The sequence below is a fragment of the Canis lupus genome, chromosome 6 (genome assembly GCF_011100685.1).
Source record: "Canis lupus familiaris isolate Mischka breed German Shepherd chromosome 6, alternate assembly UU_Cfam_GSD_1.0, whole genome shotgun sequence".
Taxonomy (NCBI): Eukaryota; Metazoa; Chordata; class Mammalia; order Carnivora; family Canidae; genus Canis; species Canis lupus.
The window spans coordinates 68,290,126-68,305,002 of NC_049227.1; positions in this window are offsets into that span (position 1 = coordinate 68,290,126).

Genomic DNA, 14,877 nt, shown 5'->3' on the forward strand with positions numbered 1-14,877 from the left:
TTATGCTCCCTTGCCAAATATTTCACTTTTCTCCTTCTTTATGTTATAAGCATGTTTATAAGAGCTATCTATACTAGTTACCTCCAGCTTTTCTCGTGCAGGTGTCTCATGAAACCACTGCAAACTTTTATACTTGTGATTCCTCTGAAACTGTACCAATGACTTTCATGTTGGAGATGTCAAATTTTCATTTCTCATCTTGAATGATCATCAGAATTTGCGATAAATGGTAGCTCTCTCTGTTCCTTTGGCATCCAGATCTCTACACTCTCCTGATTTTTCAGCCATGTCTCTGTCCTTTCTTCCTTATCCTATTTTTTCCCTCTTTTCCTCAACCTCTAAATCTTAGAATATTCTAGAGCTCAGTTTGGAAATCTCTTCCTTTCTCTATCCTTACTTCCTTATTGACTTCATCAAATCTCATTGCTTTGAATGCCACCTATATGACTTATGATGCCTAAGTCTATAAATAGCTAATCGTAGTAACTAACCTCTAATAATGGCCTCATCTACTGGTATTTTCATTATATATTTCCCTCTCCTTGAATTGGGACTGCCCCTGTGAATACAGCAGAAGTGAGGTCAAATGACTTCTAAGGCTAGGTCATTAAAAGTCCTGAAGCTTGCATTTGGGCCTTTGAAGTGCTTGCTCCTGGAATGGATTTCTCCCTTGGAACCCAGCCATAATGCAAGCCAATGCTACAATTAAAGACCATGAGTAGATAGTACATAGTACATAGTCCTGGCTGAGCCCCTCGCTAATAGCTAGCATCAACAGCACACTATGTGAATGGGTTCTTCACATGTCAATTCAAGTCTTCAAATGGCCCCAGCCCCAGCCCACTTGACTGCAACCACATGAGATACTCAAAACAAGAGCCACTTGGCTGAGCCTTGTTAACCCACAGAATTTTGAGAAATAATAATAAATCATTGTTTTAAGCCACTAAGTTTTGGGTAGTTTGTTAGGCAGCAATAAATAACCGGGTCACTTGAATTTCCAAATTAGATATTCTTCCCACTAGATGTCTCTGCTTGGTGAGTAACAGGCGTGTCAAATTCAGCATGTCTACAATAAACTCTTGATCTTTCTCTAGCAAGCATGAGTGCCTCCTAGCCTTTCCTATCTCAGTGAATGATCAATCACTCCATAATTACAGATGCTCAGACAAAAAACTTTGGTTTCATCATTGATCCCCTTTCATTCATATGGTAAATCCAATCTGACAATGAATTCCATTTGTTTCACCTTCGTAATATAGCCAGAATCTGGCCATTTTCCATTTTTTCCAATTCAATTTTATGCTGTTAAAATCTTCTCCATACTCACTCTATTTCAGATGCCCTGGAACACTCCATATATTGTCATGCCTGAAAGCTTTTATATTTCGTGTTTCCCCATATAAAACATACATTATGGCCCTGCTCAGATGTTAGTTTTATCAGTGAAGGCCTTCCTGACCAAACATTTTAGAATTATAGCCTGTCCCTCAAAGACATTACTTATTCACTACCATTCTTTCCTCCTGGTACTTCCCCTAATCTGACAGATTCAATGTTTATCTTTAAATTTTATTAGTTATTCAATTAGGAGATTGTTTGTTTTTCTTTTTTAAATCTGCCTTCCCATTAAGCCCCATGAGGGCAGGTATTTGACTGCTTTATCCTCAGCACTTAGACTACTGTCACAAATAAACCAGATAATAAATACTGGTGGAATTGGTGAATAAGTAAGATTCTCTCTTCTTTTAGAGTTATTTTAATATATGCAATTAAAATGAATTGTGTTTTGGTTTAAATTTTCTTCTATAATTCATGTACTAAAATTAATGACCAAATTAATTAAGGTAATGAGGGGAAAGAATGTTTTGACAAAGGTTGTTAGAGATGAAGCGAATTTTCTGCAACTCCTATCCTCAGTGTTGTGTCATATTTTTCAAAGACATTTTAAATGTATGTGAGAAGTAATTAAATAAATTTTTAACCACCCAACTCAGCACATATTTGTGTGCAGTTATAAAATTTAAAGTGAATTTGCATTTTAATCCAGCCTGCAATGTTTACATTTATATGCATATCTTATTTCTTATACTTTTATATTCTGAGACCTAAATCTCCACCTTGGTTTAACAACTTTATCTTTAATATTCTATAGCCAAGATGAAACACACACACAGGCTTTAGAAATATCTTTGGTGGTAGGAACTTAAAATTTGGACAAAAAAACATGTTGGTATATATTTATGAAATTTAACTAAGGAAAATTTGTGAGGAATAGAAAATATTGACTAACTGTACATGCTTCAAAGCTGGGAAAGACCACAAATAACTTAGACCTCAGGTTCCTAAGAGAACCAAAGAGGCTGAGATAATGAGATCAATCTAAGAAGAGGAAAATTAATAAAGGCAAATATCAAATTCTGGTGTTCATCTTAGTATGAACCACTCTACAAGTATGAGATTGGGTAGTATGTCTTAGCAAAACTCTAAAAAGAACATATGGATTTAAAAGACCACAAGCACAAGAGAATTGTTTCTGCACAAAAGAGGCAAATTTACTTTTAAACCATATTAATGAAAAAGTCTGAAGAAGGTGATGGTGATGCTCTGCTCTGTGCTTCACCCCATTTACCTACAGTGTTTTTTTTCAGTTCTTGGTTCATTGACAGAGCCAACTGAAATGCAGATAGGTTAATATGTTGAGTGGACCTGAAATAATGTCAAATGGGAAAAAAAATGTGATAAGCCAGAAGGAAGTCTAACTCACTAAAAAAAATAAAATAGAATCTCAGTAGCTATTTTCAAATACATGAGGGATTTTATTTCATAAAGGAGAATTAGACTTGTTCTAAGACCACTCATGTGTAGGGATACTACTAATGGTTCCATATGGTACCATTCCAGTGCATAGATCATCTGAAAAAGCCTTCATTGGCAAAACACTTAGCTACTAGTAAATTATTATAAATTTACTTTAAATATGCTAATTTCAAAATAAGAAAATAAATTAACCAGAGAATAAAAACTAATGAAGCAGAATTCTGAAGCCAAAGTGATAATAAATACTGAAGCTGTGCTACTTCAGGGCAAAAAATGGATCCCAAGACATAAGGCTGTGTGTCAAAGGGCAGGTAGCATGTGGGAGAAGCTAATGGGACTTTGATCTCCAAAATGTGAAGGGAGGAGAGTGAAAGTGAAGATGTCCCTCTTCCTGACATGTAGATGTTTACCTCATCAGACTCTCCTCCTCAGTTAAGATATGGGTACGGAAAACAACCTCCTGTCTATAGCAAGGAAAACCCAAGAAGAAGCCTGTCTGTCTGCCATAATTAGAGGTGGAAAAGTAACCATAACAATAGCCATAGTAGCCTGATCTGAGGATTAGATGATTATAGGCTAACCTCAGGTAAATCTATTTATTATGTCAAAGAGAAAAAGATTACAGTCAGAGAAACTCCAAGACAAGAAACTGATTTAAACTAGGCTGTCAATACCCAATTGAAACAAATACACACTAAATTCCACACCTAAAACTAAAAAAGAAGAAAGAAACAAAGAGACAAAGAGACAAACAAAAGAACACAATTCCACTCAGGAAAGAAGATTCTCAACTTAGGATTCCTGAGATATACATAAATTAAGTCCTAGTAAATACAGGCTCACAACAGAAGGGAAAACACAAATACACAAGGAAATGAGCCACCATGAGTGAGAAAAATATTGAGGCCAGAAGTACTTAGCATTAGATTCACATCCCCAAGGGCTTTAAATAGTGGAGTCATCAAAAACTAAATGCATAATGTATATATTAAAACATTTCAAAGATGGGCTCCAAAGATGAGCAAGGAATTAGACTATTGAAAATGTTCAAGCAGATTTGAAAAGGTCCAAAACAAGCAAACAAACAACCAAACAAACAACAAACAAATTACTAAAAATGAAATACATAATCATTGAAGTTAAAAATCACAATTCCCTGGAGAATTTGGTGACCATGAAGTGCAGTTGAAAAAAAGATCACTAAGAATGCAGTAGACTGAATCAAGTTGATGGAAAACATGAAAAAGGTATTATAAGGGGTAAAAAAAGAAGAAAGTCTGATGACATAATAGATTTGTAGTCAAATTCACAGAATAAAAGAGAGAGAGAACGTAGGAAAGGCAATGTTCAAAAGTTAATTTTAAAAAAGGAAAAAGTAAAAAAAAATAAAATAAAATAAAAAGGAAAAAGTTAAGAAATGAGAATTATTCAAAATGAATGAAGAAATCAATTCTAAATTTTGAGAACCTCAATGACTTCCAAGTAATACAAATAAAAAACAAGTACAGACCTGAACTCACTGTAGTAAAACTGTAGAATAAGTCAATGTAGAATTATGTATTCAGAAAAAAATATATATATTTCAAGAGGGAGGTTACGGAAAAGACACTTTTCTCTTAGAATAAGCAAGCAAAAAAATACGCGCTATAGCCAAAATATCACCCTAAAGAAAATTTTAAAAGTTCTTGGAGAATTTATTAAATAAAAGCAAATAAGAACATCTAAAACTTAGAGATACTGGATTCCCAGTCAGTGAATCTAGCTCATGAATGATACAAAACAAATTCATGAGAATCACAGCTATGTTCCAGACCTGGCCACAGTGTCATAGGTTTTGAATATTTGAAATAGTCTCTTTAAAGATGGCAGGTTAATAATATTCAAATCAGAGAAACTAATTTGTCTCTGAAACAAAACCAGCAGGAGAACCAACAGATAGATTTATTTTAAGGAATTGGCACACGTAATTATGGAAGGTGAGCAGTCGTCCTCAGATCTGCATTCAGCAAGCTGGAGACCCAAGAGAGCTGCTGTGTGGTTTCAGTCAGTCAGAAAGCCTGAGAACCAGGAGAGTTCATGGTATAAGTTCAAGTCCCAAAGTTGGTAGGGTCCCCAAGTCCTGCGGCCCAAAAAGACCAATGTTGCACCTCAAAGCAAGCAGGCAGGAGGAGTTTCCTCTTACTCAGGCTTTTTGTTCCATTCAGGTCTTTAATTACTGGATAAGGCTGACCTATGCTAGGGAGGGACCTCTTCTTTATTCAGTGTACCAATTACATATTGATCTCATCTGGAAACATCCTCATAAACACACCTGGAATAATGTTGACCAAATGTCTGGGCACCCCATGACCCAAGCAAAGTGACACATAAAATTAAGCACTATGATAACATGAAGGCTTTATTTTTTAAGTTATTACACAAAGTCCAGGAGACTTAATTGTGGTTACAGAACATATTAATGGCATATACCAACTAGTTATGCATCTGTATTATACTACTGTTATGGGAAAGGCTTTATAAACACTTCTAATTTAAGGTGGGAGAGAAAGGATATAGTTTGATTGCTATCCTGAGACTCTCCTCATATTTCTCAGTAACTCTTTTTCTGGGATTGTTTCCTGTGTCTTATTATGTGACATTCACTCCAGGTAAAACAGCTTGGGATTGAAAATCATTTACCTGCTGACCCACCAGTGTTTTTCTACTTCCTCATGTCATGTTCACTTATATGTGAGTTCCTATATTCTTACCAGAAGACATGTGAATGGGTAAAGCTCAGTACTTCAAAGCATAACATCACATTTCCATGTGTGAATTCATAGTCTACGTAAAAGAGATTGTGTTTGTCTCTGTGCATATATGGAAGGCAGATTATAGCATGTAATAAATCTTTATGCCTGTATATTACCCATGAATTTGTCCTACGTATACATCTCAGATTGTGCTTTCTAAAATGTGTATTTTCAATACTATGTGCCTTTAATTTTATTTAAAATAAATATAAGCTCATCAAAAATATACAAAGTATTTAAATATATCAAAATGAAAAATAAGTATCACCCAAAGTTATATCATTCAAACTCAACAATTATTATTTGAAATCATTTCTTTTTTTATCTCCTTCTCACTCTCAATAAGGTTTGGGAGATTTGTAACATACTTTAATTATACTATATTTACAACTTGGCATCCTGGTTATTATGAAAAATAACAATCTGCTGACATTTTAAAGTATACTCACTCTCAGATCTCACTCAAGACCAATTAAATCAGAGTCTCTAGAGGAGGGGTTAGTCATATTTTTTTTTTCAAGTGCTTCCTAGTTGATTGTAAAGTGCAGCCAAGGTTGAGAACCACTGGAATTACATATAAGCATTGTCCATGTTGTTAAATAGTTTTCATAAACATTATTTTAAATGGGTGCTTGCATTACACAGGGTTACTGAAATTTATTTAAAATTTCTTCATGTTGGATATTTAGGTTATTTTCAATTATATATGTCCACATGGATAAATCCAAATATATGTAAATACTCTATCTTCCTACATGTTTATTATGATCAGAAGAGGCAGATGAGTTGACCTTTTGAGAGGAGTTAAATTATAAAATGGGCTTAATATTCTGAGATGACACATATTTATTTTAGCTCTTTTGGCCACTCATTAACTGACCCTAGCTGGGAGCTATAAAAAAATTAAAAAAATAAAAATAAAAATAAAAAACTGGAAAAACTGAGTACCACTGCTAGAGTTCATAATTTTGTTAAGAATCTAAAATTGATTAATTATAACTTCAAGAGATTAATTATAACTTTAAGAAGCCTGCAATATATGCTTTGAATGTATGCTTGGTACACAATAACTATACATATATGTGTAAATAGAAGTCATTTTTAATTGTGCAGGATTAGGTTTTGGAGGGGTTATAACCTCAGTCTTTAAGAATTTTGAAGACTAGTAACTCAACACAATTCATGGAGAATAACTTATTTTAAGAAATAGAGAAAAATCACATTGTATTTGATTAGGGGGGTTGTGATAAAGAGAAGTATTTTGTCAAAATCCAATTCAGACATCCCTATGGAAAATTAAGACAGTTGGGATTAGATAGTATCCACTTATCCAATTTCTGCCTCACTGTGTCTTTTTTATTTGAATTAATCTGGGTAATGAACACCCAAACCAAATTATTGTGGGTTGATTACCCATGAAAAGTGGGTTAATTGTTTAATAGCCATGGGTGCAAGCGGGTATAGGTATTTTAATATACATAAACTTCTAGTTGGCATATTTGACAGTAGCATAAAATACATATACAATGAAATCAACAATACAATTTCACATTAAAAGTTGATTAATCTTCTTGTTAGCATGATTTAATTGTCTGTAAAATTGGTTGCTAAATACTGGAAAAATAGTCATCTATTACAATTGCATCTGTTTAAAAAAAAACAAGGACAAATGAGGGTTTTTTTGAGTATGAAACAAATAAATCTTACTTTTGAGAAAATATTGGAAGAAAAGAGATACTTAGTGCCACTTACAGTCAAAGGCAAATGTAACAAATGGCTATTTCCATGGTCAGCTTAGCTTGTTATCAAACTTGGGTACAGCAGGTGCAGCCATCCACGTTCCTCTGCAGTTTAAAGTAAAATCTACATAAAAGTTTTCGATTTCGAAGGAAGAAGTTGGCATCTAATTGAACGATGCCGGCTAGCATTTACATTGTCCGAGCAAGACAAATGGTCCCAATCAAGGAACACCAGCGATAGCCATGTTTTCTAATTTACTTTCTAAGGTCATCAAGGGGAAGACCTTATTAGACCATAGCTGCCATGGCCATTATCTTTCTATCACTCTCAGTAAAGCTGCCCAGGATCCCAAAGAAAAATGCCTGCACTCAGCTCTCCTCTCATGGCAGAAGCAATGGACCCAATTAAAAAAATTTGGTGAATGGATCCATTACATTATGCCTTTTCTTGAGAAAACAACAACAACAATGGAACACAGGGGAATAACAAAATAACAACAACCACCAAAAAGGATAGACAGAAGGAGAGTGAGCATGCTGTAACAGCAGGGAAGCTGCAAGGGTGGGCGGAAGGTTATTGGAAAGTTCACAAAGTTAACAAGGAGGCCAACCAAAAGGCTTTGCTTGATTGTCAAATCATCACTAATTTTCTATTTTTTTTCCTTGTTTTATATTCCTCTTTTTTTTCAACGTCTGCCTCGGCTGATTCCTTTTGCTTCCTATGGTAAACTGGGCTGCAGCCTGCCATCGCTCTTTGCTCTCTTAAGAGATGAAGAAGTAACAGTATACTTTTCTTTCAGCATTAATTTTGGGGGCCTGGTGACCACTGATCCAGAAGCATTATTTTGGCATAGCCCTGGTACATGTCTCCCCTACCTGAGGGGTACTGAAAACTGACATCACAGAAATCTCAATATGTCCAATGTGGTGGGAAACCTGAGAGAACCTCTTGGCCATGCTCAGGGTACTCATTTCCTTGTTTTCTCAGAGTCTGGGTTGCTTTACCATGATTCTTGGCTCTGCAGCCCAGAGACCCAATTACCAGGTATCTGCATTCCCTCGTCCCCCTCTCCTCCTCTCCAGGCTCCCACAGCCCAGGGTTCACCGCTAAGTCACCTCTCTAGACCAAGAACTCTTTGCAACCGGCCATCAGGCTAAATCAGACACAAACAACAGCCAGAAATACCTACAAATGCTGACACTTGAAAGGAACCAGAGACTTCGAAGAGGATCAAAGTGGTGGTCACTGGGGAGCTGCAGTTGAATTTCACCTAGAAAAACAGAAAAACAAAGCACCTGAAAAAAAGCAAGAGCAGGCTGACAGTGCCTGGGATTTCATCTGCCTTACTCAAGGCAGCGGCCTGGTCAGAGGAGGCCCAGCTGCTCAGCTCTGCTCCTCGCTGCGTGCTAGCCAGATGACACTCTGACGCTACAAGATGTATTCCCAATTGTACATATTAATTTTGATGCTTGCCTAGAGCCACAGTTTCTCATTCTCTGTCAACCGGTGTGGTTAATTATGTACTGTAATATTTAAATTACAATTCTGATTATTTTTGAAAGATAATTAGACTAAGAAAAAGAAGGAGACAGAGTTGCAAGGAAGGTTGTTCAGAAAATTCTGGTGCTAGCGGAAAGACAATATATTCTCCCAGAAGTAAGAATCATTTGTGGTGCAGCTGGGCCGCCGGGAGACTGCAATGAACTCTTTGGAACCATGAGTTTATATTAATTAAGGAGGGGCCATCTGGTTCAGATGAAAAAAGAAAAATATAATCAATTCTAGATGACTTGTCAAACCTTGAGTGACATACGCACTTTCCAAGTAAGTTCTTGCCCCCTGCATTTGTCCATCTCTTTGATTCAGCACTTGTTTTGTCCAAAACGTGAAAATGAAGTCCTGCCTAGTTCCTGTTCTTCATTTACTTGCATTTGATACAAAATCCCATTGTTAATATTCAAGTATTTCATTGATTCACTGTCTCTGATGGTATCTCTTCAAAATTACCACAAAGTATTGGATAAGACAGAGTCTGGTGGATACTTGGTCAATTTGTTTTCCAACAATGGAGCTATTCATGTAAATTTAACACATGCACTTGTGTAATTATTGGACCTATTAGCAGATGGATTTGTGCCAAGTAGCGAATAAATATTCAATTAAAAGAAATTAGCTCTTAATGTGTTTCTCTGGCAATATCAAAGACATATTTGGCATGAGACAGTAACTTATTTTTATTTTAGAATCTGTTTTCACTGGTTTTTTTTTTACACACAATAATAAAAACAAGTAGACAAAGTCAAGTCACATATTCAAAGACTGACACTCAAGAGCTAATGCCACTCGGGGGTGCGACGGGTACGACACTCTCCCCCAGATGCTTTTGCTTCTTTCCCCTCTTTCTTCTGTCCCTCTTCTAACCCTTTTCTTTCCTTCCTTCTGTCCATCCTCTCTTCCTTCTTCTGTAAATATCTGAGTGAATTTTTGTGTTATTTCAGGCTCAAGTTTAGGCACTTGGGAAACAAACAAAAACAGACATAGTAATGGAGAAACAAATTAATTGTGGTCTCATCCAATGTAATAAATGCTATCTCACATTGATTTCTGCCATGTTAAATATAACTAGTGATGAATACAATTAGGTAGGTAACTCTAGCTAGTTAATGCTTCAATGAAGCTGTACAAAAGCTAAATCACCATAACATAATGAGTAAAAAAGCAGAAAACTGGTCTCCACTAACTTCTATTCTCATATGAAATCAACTAGATTTTCTGAAAACTAATGTAGTATTTCAAAGTGTTGGTAATAGCATAACATAATGGGTAACAACACTGGCTTTGGCTTCATACAGGTGTGGGTTCTAATATCAGGGTCAATAATAGTGGGGTGACTTTGTATAAGTTGCTATTTCACTGGTCTAAGTTTCAATTTTCTTTTCTTTTCTTTTCTTTTTTCAATTTTCCTATTAACAAAAGCAGATACAACTGCTCTGTTCTGAGGATTAAATGACATAAAGTATGTTAAGGGCTTACTATAAGAACTGGTTCATATAATTAATAACTATATTGTTATTTATGTTACAATTATTATCACAAAATTGAAACAGCAGTCCTGCTTGTCAAAATCCCTATCAGACAATCCCCCTCTGTGCATAAATAGCTACCCAATGGCGGTTTTCCCAACAGGAATCCAATCCAATATAACTTAAGAGAGGTAGACCCATCTGTTCCTTTAGTTCTTAAAAGGACACTCTAGATTCCTTTAAATGCAGGGCTTAGGAATAAAGTAATGCCTCTAATGGTTAAATAGGCTCATGGCTAAATCAATACTAATGCAAAGAAAAAGGGATGTGTGACTGGAAGTAGGAATGAATGTAATCTTTACATCCCATTGATTATAACTGAATTCACAAAGAGCAAAAAAGGTTGTTGGCTCCTTTGAAGTGCCTAGGTTAGCTTCTATCTAACCAATCGAGGCTAATCTCTTGCTCTGTTGACCTTTGTAAAATGGTTTGCCAGGAAAAAGCTCAAGTCCCTAGACAATGCTTACTACATGCCTGACTGTTGTCTAGAGGAGATAACAATCAAGAGAGTCAGAAGAATAAAGAAAAATATCAGAACGAGCTTTTCATGGTTTTTACAAAAGATGATTCCAATCAAATCTCAGAGTAATAGAATAAATTGTATTGGAAGCATTTGGAACAATATGTATAATATCTATATTGTTGAATGACCTCATAAAAATATACTAATGCCCAGTGGGAGGTAGTTACCTTCACTGGAGTTATTATGGCAGTTAGATAGGACCGTATACTAACTTGATTATTCTTCCCCTAAATATCCTGTTTCCTGTTAGTAATTGAATTCCACTTTCTACTTTAAAATGCCAATCTTGTATAGAAAGTTCATTTCTTGAGATCTTAAAACACTCCCAAAACAGACAACATGGATCCCAACAGCTGCAATCTATATATTGTATGTTGATAAATTGTGTTGTTTGTTCTTACATCTCTGTTTTCAAAAGGAAGCCAGAAAGATAGATTTAAAAAGAAGAAGAAGAAACAGAAATACATACCTAGCATTTTTACCAATCAGTTAATACAAGAAATTAGTTGAAAAACAATTCAAATTATAGATGTCTCAATGCGTAGCCTAGAGGTAAGTATAAGAACGCCACATCTTAGGCAGCCTCTTCTCAAGAGGTAAAGCCTAGAAATGTTGGCAGCCACATGAAAGCCCTATCAAACTTAGAGAGTCTCCCATCTCCTAACCAATAGTGCAAAATAATAATAATAACCAATAATAAAAATCGTATCTTGGAAATGACCCAAGTCAATTATTTATTAGTACACTGAAGGCATGTAGAATTGCTCTCAGCTTTTTGAATGAGAAAGTATGGAACATTTGAAAAAGACAAGACTGTCTCATTTGTTGTTTCTTGGGTGAAGATTCTAGCTGCCCATTTGGCAATTGGATCACTGACCAGATAGTTTAGTTCTTTTACATGCCTTTGTTCTGGAGCAAATTAAATAATCCTTTTTCTGGTAACAGAATGTTAGCTTCTTCCCAGGAGAGCTACTAAGAAATTAAAAGGAATTTTGGGTAACATTTTACAATGAATGTCATAAATATCTCCCACTTTTAATTTGGTTTTAACAGGATGCTTAATCTCCGTTGATTATAAATCAATTGAATATTAAAAACACATTTATTGAAAATTTAACCACTAAGAATAAGATAGAGTAGGTAACTATTACATAGTTTTTAGCGTTGTGTAAATAAGCGTGTGAGGGAAAAAAATCCATATTTATTCAATAGCAGCTATTTTTATTTGAAGGGTTAGAATAAATACAGTCATCTTGGTACAGTATGTTAAAGACCAATAGAATATTCAAAGCATATTAAGTGAGATTTAGTAACCATAAATTTGATATGTGTCTATGATATAGCTGCTCATCTTCAATAAATAGGTTTTTAATAAGCAGTTGGTATTTATTCAACAAAAGCAACTGTTACAATGAATAAATTAAATGCCTATTTAAGACACTTCATTCAGCATAAAGAGGTAGTACAATTTCCCTGTGGTACCAGAAATGATCGTGTTAATACTGGAGTGAAGCCAGTGCTCTAATACCCCGTTGTCAGTGGGAAGCACGTCATGCTCTGCACTGCAGCATGACCAGCATTACACAGCATGAGGAGTCACAGCCATGAAGAATCAATCCAGGAATTTTGACAAGATTCTGTTGGTTGAAATCATTGCAATCCTTACACATCAGCCCAGAGTACATGAAAAAAGAGAGCAAGTCTCCATTGCTTTTCAACAAGTCTGAAAGAAAAGGACTTCAGTGTTTGCTTTGATTTTATGGCTGCATGCTTTCCAGTTATCAAACATGCCACTAAACCTGGAAGGTGATTCGCCAACTCACCACTGGCACGTGTACGCAGTGTAGTTACCATGGGTGCTGCTGCTTCACTAGCCCTGAAGCAGGAGGCTTCTGAAACTATTATGAGCTCCATTAGTATATTTCCACTTGATTTCCCAGTATCATTCCATTTTTCTTATATGAGTGTTTTTAGAGAGAAATCATATATTTTGATCATTTAACGTTGGCATTTATTATACCATGGGCTTAAATGATAGGGAAAAATCGTGTTGACTATCCAGTCTCTCTCCAACCAGCAACACCAATCTTAAATAGATGTGAAGAGCTTTAGATTGTACCTTGTTGGTCATACAAGTTTAGATGAATGGATAACTCGCATGCCATAAGCAAAGATGATTCTGTTCTTATTTAAACGTCATAGTAAGCATATTTTATAAAAAAACTTAGTGTTCATATTCAATTCAATTATTAAAATGCTGCTTTCTTCCAGTGAACAGGAAAGTCATTATAAAACAAAATGTATTTCTATTCATCATTGTCTTTTCTTACTTCTGGTTAGCCACAAGGTATTTTGCCAAGCTTTCTATACGCACTAAGAAGATCCTAGACATTCTACGAGAATCATTCTTGAGAAGCTCCAGCCATCTATTATGTGCCTTGTCAGTGAAATAAATCATGACTTTTCCTTAACTAACCTACCAGGTCTAAAGTCATAAGCTTGTACATAACTTAGAGCATTTTCGTTTAAGTCAGGTACTTGCAATATAGTAAATATAGAGATAATATGAAAGGATTTATTCCCAAATTCCTTAAATCCTAGGAATTTAATTCTCAGAAAACTCTGCACAATTTCTTGAAGGCAGATTCTGAGTGAAAAAAAAGTCACAGGAAATGTTGTGGTAAGGAATCTAATAAGCGACAGGGAACTGAGTCTTCAGGCTTAAGGGAGGAGCCAGACACACTAGCTAATGCTTCTTGGATGACCACTCGATTCTAATTCCAAGAAGAAAGATAGGAGAAGGCTGACACTCTTTTTTGTTTTTTTTTTTTAGAGTTTATTTATTTATTCATGAGAGACACAGAGAGAGGCAGAGACACAGGCAGAGGGAGAAGCAGGCTCCATGCAGGGAGCCCGATGTGGGACTCAATCCCAGGCCCTCCAGGATCATCCCAGGCTGAAGGCAGCGCTAAACCTCTGAGCCACCCGGGCTGCCCAAGGCTGACACTGTTGATAAAACAATCACTCTGTGACTTTGCTCCTACTTTTCTCCACTCCCACCCATTGCTTCAAAACTTATTAACTTTTAGGATTTTCTCTCCTAGAAACTAGAATTCTAGATGGGAAACAGTGTGTGTGTGTGTGTGTGTGTGTGTGTGTGTGTGTGCATATTTTAGATATGTGTTCCCAATTTCTCTTATCTGGCTTTTACTGTCATGAAAAAGATCACACACACACACACACACACACACACACTTGAGATAAGGGAAGGAAGAAAGTATTGAAAACCCTCCAATAAACAAAACCTATCCCTCTTCCATTACTTCTTGACAATTGGGGAGATAAAGTGAAAAATCAAGATGGAGGCTGCAGTGGGCAAGATTCTAAGATGACCTTCAGGACCTCCTGTAGTGTGCATGTATTGCATAATCTCTGGGACTGTGAATATGATGGATTTTACTCCCATGACTAGGTTTTGTTATATGGCACAATTGACCCTAAAATAGGGAGATTACCTAGGTATGCCTGACATAATCAAATGAGCTGCGTGAAAGCAAAATGTTTTGTCCTGGCTGGTCAAAGAAGTCAGACATTCAAAGTATAAGGATTCGATTTGCCACTGCTGACTTGAAGATGGAGGGGGTCATGTGTTAAGGACGTGAATGGTCTGTAAAGCCAAGAGAAGCACCCAGAGGAAAGCCAGCAAGGAAACAAGGGTCCTCAGTCCTACAACAGTGAGTACTCCAAGACAGGTGAGAACCACAACACAGGCCAACATCTGGATTTCAGTCTAGTGAAATCCTAAACAGACTTCTCACAGAAACTATGAGAGAATGAATGTGTGTTTTACACTTCTGTGTTTGTAGTAATTCATTACACACTAACAGGAAATGAATATAGAGGCGAGTACACCACTTTT